Source organism: Vipera ursinii (assembly GCF_947247035.1).
Source record: "Vipera ursinii genome assembly, chromosome: 2".
NCBI lineage: Eukaryota > Metazoa > Chordata > Lepidosauria > Squamata > Viperidae > Vipera > Vipera ursinii.
The window spans coordinates 246293998-246302934 of NC_139513.1; the positions used below are offsets into that span (position 1 = coordinate 246293998).

General features: G+C 42.1%; 1 long non-coding RNA gene across 1 annotated transcript; it reads left to right on the forward strand.

Moving 5' to 3' along the window:
• Window positions 1–1411: 1411 nt before the first annotated feature.
• Window positions 1412–3353, forward strand: LOC310636803. The gene is made up of 3 exons (XR_014491794.1): window positions 1412–1793; window positions 3059–3108; window positions 3270–3353. It is a non-coding gene; the product is annotated as an uncharacterized lncRNA (long non-coding RNA).
• Window positions 3354–8937: the final 5584 nt, after the last annotated feature.

Genomic DNA, 8937 nt, shown 5'->3' on the forward strand with positions numbered 1-8937 from the left:
TATTGAAGTGATTGTCTACTAAGACTCCGAGATCCCTCTCACAGTTACTACTATCGAGCAAGGTACCACCTATACCAGGGGTCGGCAACCTCGGCTCTTTTATGACTCGTGGACTTCAACTCCCAGAATTCCTGAGCCAGCATAGCTGGCTCAGGAATTCTGGGAGTTGAAGTCCACGAGTCATAAAAGAGCCGAGGTTGCCGACCCCTGACCTATACTATACCTGTGCATTTGATTTTTCCTGCCTAAATGTAGAACCTTACTTTTTCCACCATTGAATTTCATTTTGTTAAGATAGTGCCCAGTGTTCGAGTCTGTCCAGATCCTTGATCATTTTCCCGGGCGAAGGCAACTGGATGTATGTCAGTCTTAACCAAGCCTACAACTGGGTTTATACTTCTCACTGGACAATTAAAAAAACGTTATTTGGCTGTACTTGATGACGCTACGCGAACAAAGCCTTCGCCCAACCTGATTTATTACGGCTTCATTATGGGAACCCAGCCACCGTGGCTTGTTCGACGAACCGAATTTAAAAAGAAATTAGTCATCCCCCTCCCCCCAAAACTCGCGCGAATCTAGTCAGCGTGCAACCCACCCACCCCCCCCCCGTGAAATTTGTTCGTGTGCGTTGTCTTTCCCCCCACCCTCCCCTGTGAGGGTCTGTGCGCCCCCTTCCCTTGCCGCTCGTCTCCCTTTCACGATCCGGCGCGTTTCTGGGCGAGCGCGCCGAATCTCCTCCGCTCCGCCTGCTCTCCCCGCCCCAGGCTGGCCGTCTTCGGCACCATTTCTCCCCCACCCACCCCCTTTATATCAGGCAGAGAAACAGTCAAGGCGGCAACAGATGCTGCCGCTGCTTCTGGGCTCTCTCCCGGTCTCCTCAGATGCCCTCTGCCGCCGCCGTCGCCGCTTTATTATTACAGTATGTGGCCGCGCTCCTCCCGCCTCTTTCCCCTTCTCCCCGCACCCCTCCAGCTCAGGTTTTGGCACTGAGCCGCGGCCGTGCAGCTCTTTGGCCCTGCTTGGCAGCCCTCCGGCCAGCTCTGCTCTTTATTATTTGTCTGGAAAGCGGCGGCGGCGGCGGAGGGGGGGTAGGGGCTTGGGGAGTTAAGAGGGCTGATCGACAGCTAAGTTCACCAATGGGCTCTCTTTTTTTGACCCAGCCTTGGACTCGGGCAGAGAGCTGGGCCTCTGACACAGTAGTTAGAAAGGAGGGGAAGCAGAGCTAAGCTCGAGATCTCCCCCTTTCTGCCAACCCGGCCCTGCTGTTGGGTTTCCAGCATTCCCTGGTCCGTGCCTAGCGATTGGTCGGGTGGTTCTAGGGCTGCTAGACGAGGAGGAGGAGGAGGAGGAAAGGCGGCGGGGGGGGGGGTTACTTCTTGCTAGAGATTATTGCAGACTAAGCAGTCTGGCTCTGCAGCAGCGAAGGGGGAGGGGTTTTTACAAGGGCGCGCGCTGGCGCGCTCTAGAGAGCAAAGGGAGAGCTTGGCGCTGGGCCAGCTGCCATCAGAATTAGCTCATTGTTCAATATAAACCAGCATAGGCAACCAAAGACCGAAAGAGAGCGAGATTTTTTCCCCCTCTTGCTGCCGCCCCCACCCCGTTTCTCCCCCTCCCCCGTTTTCCAAGGCTGCACTGGGAAAAAGGTGCAGTCATTCCTTCCCACACCCCTTACCCAGCCTTCTCTCTTTCCCCTTATATAAATTCTTTTCTATAGCATGCTGCCCCTTTTAAACTCACGTTTGTATTTCAGATCATGTAGAAAGGAGAGAAAGTGAGAAGGGGAATTTGTCGTAAGTATATGCATTTTATCCCCCAATGCAGACAGAATCTTTGGAAAAGATTTCTTCCCTGTTTTGTTTTTTTCCCCCCTCTTTGTCTGGTTTCCTTTTCTTTCTGGAATATCCTTTCTACCATTTCTCCTCTACTTTATTGGGACTGTAGTGGAGTCGTTGGGATTTTCCCTTTTTTTTTTCTTTATTCTTGCTCGCTTCGTGGTTCCTCAGAAGGCTGTGTAAAAGAAGGGGACAATGCAACATACATAGATTTAACTCTTTGCCTTTCTATGCAAAGGGAGGATTTAGAAGCTTGGATAGTAATGGTTGCCTTGGGTGTATTTTTAGAAACAGGCATTCTTCCTGCAACAGCTTTCTGCAAATTTGAATGTTCAGCAGTGAAGTCTGGAATGACTTCTTTCTTAAAATTATGCATTTTTAGTGCGGGTTCCATGAATTATGTTCAGATTAAATATGACTTTTCATGGAAACACATTTGGTGTAGAATTTCCTCTACCCTTTCTTTTAGTAAAAACCCACCCATTTGCTCAAAGCCGCCTAGATTTTTGCTTAATAAAAACTGCATGTGATAAACTAGAAGTTTCAGACTGTGCATGTGACTTTTTAAAGGAAAACTACTTTGAGGTTAATGTAACTGTATTCTGCAAACTGTAAATCAATCAGCTGATTATTTTGCAGCAAATTTAATGAATTCTGAGGCAAAAATTTTGTTGTTCATAGTCTTCTCAGAGAAAAGGTGTAAGCATGCATTTAGTGATTGAGGTAGGTTATGCAATGCATTTCCAAAAATATCCCCTCTCTAGGCTATTACGTTTTGAAAGTGTGACTGTAATCCTGCAATCTTCAATGAGGGGGAAGACAGCTGGTAGTATGTCTGAGAACAATGGAGAAGCTATGCAGCTGACACAGAAAGCACTATTTTTGTCTTTGTTTTTTTTCAAGTAGATATACTCTTAAATCCATACTGCATTTCAAAGAAGTGTGGCTCTAATATGCTAACTATGGTATAATACATTTATTTTGGGTTGGAGGAGTTATTTTTGCAGATCTGAACTCCTTTGTGCTATGTTTAAACCTGTGGAACATCCAGTATACAGTTCAGACTAAGGGATCAGGATGGAGAAAGGATATGTGAGCAAAGGATTTTACAAGTTTTTCCCCCCCTTAACTATTAGGTTATTTGCTTTCTTAAGTTTTGGGGCAAGTTGTCTGTATTTGGTGGCATGATTTGAGTTTTTCTTTCTTCTTTCAATCTTTTGCAGAGAATTTTCATTTTGCTGACAGTGAATTTCCGAGTCTTAAAACAAGAATGGTAAGAATGTTCTAATTTTTGTTAAAAATTAAATTGGCATATACTTTTAACATATCTCCATAGACACAATATTTAAAATGCATGTCTTGAGGTTTTGGGAATGTGCCATGCAATGAATAATGCACTTGAAAAGTCCTTCTGAGTAAATTTTTCATTTTCAGGAATGGAAACTTGCTGCCTACCTTCTAAAATTGGGAGGGTTTTTTTGAAGAAGTTTTTTTTTCAATATATGCATTAAAACATGCAACAAGATTATTTTTTAAAAAAACTAAATTGCATGGCAATATCCAGTACTTTACATGTTTCAAACAATCATAGTTGACAAAAGACATATCTGATACATTTTGATTTTGCTAAAAACAATTTGCTTTATCTTTTGAAAAGAATTGTTTCATCTTTTGAAAATAAATATTGGACATACTTTTACCATTTATAATGTGCTTCTCTTTCCTGTAATATAGTACTATTAAGATTATTTATTCTTTTTATACTTTTTCATATTAAATAGGTATCCATAAGGAACTTTTATTGCAATCTCTGATTCCAGGATTCTGATATTATAATAATAATAATAATAATAATAATAATAATAATAATAATAATAATAATAATAATAATAATAATAATAATTGTTATTGTTATTATCAATAATAATATAATAATAATAATAAAACAAAATGGCCAAGAATTAGTATCATATGTACTTATCAGTGTAATTGGGAGAAATATCAGCAATGTAAGTTCTATAATGGTATAGATCACAGGTCTGCAACCCGCGGCTCCCCGTTCTCTGCCATGTGCAATCCGAAAAAAAAGTGGGACTAAAAAAGTTCAACCAATCAATTCAAATATGCAGGGTAGGTGCATATCTTGCCTTGGCTCCACTCTTCAGTCAAACCCTTTTCTGCACATGTGTGCATGTACGCGCATGCGCACACATTTTTTGCGGCTCCCCGTTTTTCCTTTTGTGAGGGAACTGGTTCTGAGTGGCTCTTTCACTGTTTCAGGTTGCTGACCCCTGGTATAGATAGTCCACTTTACTTGTAAAATAACAAAGGGAATACCTATTATAAAATTTGGTAAGCCATTTTGGAAAAAGTTGGAAGTGCTAAGGCTAACCTTTTTGCTGTACTAATTGTTTAGTGATAATGTCCTTAGTATCACAGGAAGACACTTGTATAGATCACCATTGAGCTAACTTAATTTGCTATGAGTTTATTAAATTAAATCTGACCTGTATTGCATTTATATTGTCACAAAACTTTATATAAGATAGAGGTAAAAAGCAAGGAATCTTGTAAATATTTTATGTGAAGTAGGAATGACACTGCAGTTGTATGCATACTTCACTTTTGTCATATTTGAAACACTTGTTTCTTAATATGATTAGTTCCTTTAAACTGAAGTTCCAAAATATATCTATTGCACAAGAATAAAGTCTAAATAAAATTACTGGCTTATTAATTGCTTATTATAAGTAAATCTCATTGATCATGTGGGTTTTTCTGAACAAATATGAACTGGACTAATTTGTACTACAACATAATGAAACTAAGAAAATATAGTAGGTGTTTTTTTTCCAGGTCCAACTTGCCAGAAGTACTTTTCAAGAATTTGTATATGGTCTTTTCCTTTGGGGGAGGGTTTTTTCCTTATTATTTAATACATTTTTTTTCAGTAGAAAACTGAAAGTCAAAATTGTCTGAATATTAAGTTACTTCTAAGTGGGTGTCAGCACCTCTGGCAGCTGGAATTCTAACTCACACTGTGTTTCAATGCTTCTCCCACTCCCTAAGAAAAATCCACTTTTTTATTTTTGGGGAAATAATGAAGTTGCAGGAGGAACAGTATAAGGAAAACTTACATTGGAACTTCACTGGGTGACATTAGATATATTTTATGGTTACTTTAAGAATCCTTCAGTTTATATTTGGGGGGGTTATGGTATCCCATTTGACAAGATTCTTAGTTTACTGAAAGCAAAATGGCTGTTGAGAATTAAAATTGAGATGACAAAAATCTCAACTACCCAGCAGCAGTTATAAATGTCAGTTGAACATGCATGTAATAAAACTAACCACAGCTATGTATCTGTCTTGACATAGCTGTATATTAGGTAATGCCATAACATTTTCTAGAATTTTTTTGTAGAACAGTTTTTGTTTAAAAAAAGTTCATATACTAAAAAGAGTTATTTAGAAGTATTGCATTAGAATTATTTATAGATAAGATAATATTATAGTGCAATACTCTTCTTGTAGAAGTAAGCTCTATTGAATTCTGTGGCTTGTAACTTGTAACATAGAATTGCAAGGTTCCAATTTAATTCTACATCATTAAAGTTGCTTTGATAAAATTGCCTAGTGAATTAAACCTGACATTTTTAAAATTCTGTATCAAGTTCAAGCCTCTTATTTGGTCATTAATCAGCAAAATTTATTCTCTTATCTGTACAAAAACTTCATGCAAATGTTTAGTGGCTTCCAAATGATTGAGGAACACTAGAATTCATGAGGATCTCTTCAGATATTGAAATGAAATGAAATGAACCTTTATTGTCAAAGTACAACAATGTGTACATTGAAATTAGCTGAGCCTCCCTTTGTGCTCCCACCCCACAACACACAGTGACAACAAACCCTCCATCTTGCTATACCACGTGAACCAACTACACCACACACCAGCCTCCCAAGTCAATTCTGCATAAAATTCACAAAAGTTATTTCTCATTCAAAAGCCTAACAGCCCACGGATAGAAGCTGTTTTTCAGCCTGTTGGTGCGGCTGGCTGTACTCCTATATCTCCTACCCGATGGTAGGAGAGTAAAGAGATACCGTCCAGGGTGTGAGTCGTCACTGAGAATTTTCCTCACTCTTTCAAGGCAACAAGCCCTGGCGATGTCATCCAGTGGTGTCAGGGGACAGCCCACAATGTCTTGTGCTGTACTCACCACCCTCTGTAATACTTTCCTATCTGCGGCTGTCAGACCAGCATACCAAACCACAATACCATACGAGAGGACGCTCTCTATAGTAGACCGGTAAAAGAGGGTCATTAGCCGTTGTTCTACCCTGTTCTTCCGCAAGACCCTGAGAAAGTGAAGTCTCTGTTGGGCCTTTCTAGCCATCTGGGTTGTATTAGCTTTCCAGGTCAGGTCTTCACAGAGGTAGACTCCCAGAAATTTAAAGGAGGAAACACTCTCCACACAGTCCTCCCCGATGTAAAGTGGGGCAGGTTCCTTCTTTTTTCTCCAGAAGTCTAGCACCATCTCTTTCGTCTTGCCAATGTTCAGGTGCAAGTTGTTACTACACCATATGGATAGTTTTTGTACCTCCGCCCTATATGCTGTCTCATCCCCACCTGTAATAAGACCCACCACAGTTGTATCATCTGCGAGCTTGATTATCGCAGTGGCTGGGTCAGATGATACACAATTTCATGTATATGTGGAAAAGGAAAGGCAAAAGATCCAAGCTCTGAAACCCCTGCAAAAAGTGCCTTTCGCTCCCAACCCCTGAAACTGGTCCAGAAAGATAACATTATAACTGGTATTGAGAGCCACTGAAAAGTCCAGGAAGGCCAGAAGGGTTGTATCAAGTCCTTCCTGAGCTCTAAAGATCATCTACAACAGACATGTCAAACACAAGGCCCGGGGGCCAGATCCGGCCCGCGAAGTGGTTTCATGTGGCCCGCGAAGCCATCCTGGAAACAGTGAGGGATCGGCCCCCACTGCCTTGGCCCTGGCCCAGAGACCCTCCTTCTGCCAGAGACCCTCAGATCTGTCCCACTCCTGCCCAGGCCCCCATAAGCACCCTTGATGCCAACGATGTAGAGCTGGCCACGCCCACCCAGTAGGCCTTACACACTCTAGCCACGCCCACCCTGGCCACACCCACCCAGCCACTTGAGGGCAACTGCAATGCTGATGCGGCCCTCAATGAATTTGAGCTTGACTGTTCTGTACCAGCCTGCTACCGGCCTTGCAGAAAAGGCAACCCCTTTATAAACGGCAAGAGGCTGGAATACGTCTGCCAAATTTATTACAAAAACAAACAAAACACATACCAAGATACAGGAGCTTTGAAACACTATCGGAGCGGTTGCTTTCAGCAAACCAGCCCTCCCCAAACATTCCCTTTATAAAGAGTTCAGGGCGTGGCCTCTCTTTGCCTCCTTCCGAGAAGCCCCATAGCCTTCCTCTGCTTGCTCCTACTTGACTGCCTCCTGCGTCGGGCGTCCTTGAACAGGGCCAGCTGTGGGTCATCTTCATCCACACTGTCAGGCTCACACAGCTGGGTCTCCACCAGGTAGGAGGGGCCTGGCTGGGGGCTCTGCGGAGCCTCAAAGCCATCATCAGCAAGTTCTTCAACACCCCCCTCCTGCCCCTCATCTGAGTCATCCAACCCAACTGCCGAACCCACAGGCTGACCCTGAATCACAACATTCTTCAAGGTAGGCAGTATCATCTTTTCCCAGTAAGAGTCATTAAAACCATGTGGACCAAGCCAAGGGCTACCTCCCAGGAGGCCTTAACTAATCAGAAGGTGCATGGGTCCAGAACACAGGTAGCTGAGCTGAGTCATGAGGAGCCTTTCCACTTCTGGATCAAATGGTTCAAACCCCTCTCCCCCCGGTTATTGGGGCTTAGACTTCTATATGTATAAAATAACTTGTTTTTTTACACATAAAGGAGCAAACATACCTAACACTGCCGCTTCCTATTTTTCACACAACTGTGTAATGTTAGTTGGGCTGAGAGGGAGCAATTGGTCCAGTTCACCTAGCCAGCTTTCATTCCTAATGGAGACCTAGAACTCATCATCTCTTGGTTTCTAGGCCAGCATATGGTATTGTTGGATTGGTAAGAGAGAATATGGGAAGTTCTGATGTGCAGGTGGGAGTATTGGCATTAAAAAAAGGTAAAGGGAGTCCCTGCGGATTTTATTCCATTACTAATTGCCGACTCTAGGGGATCGTGCTCATCTCTCTTTCAAGGCCTTTGAGCCAGCGCTGTCTGAAGACATTTCCACAGTCATGTGGCCAGCGTGATGTCCTGGACAGCTGTTACCTTCCCACTGAAGTAGCACTTATTTATCTACTTGCATGCTTTTGAACTGCTAGGTTGGCAGGAGCTGGGGCGAGGACGGAAGCTCACCCCCTCATGCAGCACTTGGATCTCAAACTTTGGCTTTTCCAGCAAAACAAGCCTAGTGTCTTAATTGCTGAGCCACCATCCTGCCCAAGGCTTGGTATAAACTCAGTGTTTTCCTGCCCTTCTTTTTAACGTTTATGAAATGACTTGGGTTCTGTCTGGTAAAGATATTGATGCCAAAGTGTACTTTGATTTTCTGACATGGTTTTATTTTGCATTTATCTGAAAGATACATAGCAATTTCAACAAATCTCCAAAGCACAATAGTACACAATTCATGCATTTTATTGTGTGCTTTTGGACAGAAACACAAGTACTAATGGGAGATTTTGATATATAAAATACATTTCTAAAAGAATCTTCATTAAGTATTAAAAGCTGGGTTTCAGCAGTGTTTTTTCTTCCCAGAAATTAAGATTATGCTTTAAAATACTATGTCCTCCAATCTATAGATACAACTGTTAGTACATTTATGCAACACTTATGTCTGGCCTTCAGCCTTTAACTTATGACTCACTTTCTGAGTTAGTGCTGTGTTCCAGTTCTTAGTCTTAGCTTTGACCCTTTTCTCCAATTAAGCAGCTGTGCATTGCCTTGTGGTTTGATTTTCATCCCTGGCTGCTATTCTGGTGTTGGGTTTTTTGTTTTTTTTTTTGGTCTGATATTCTTTGATTACG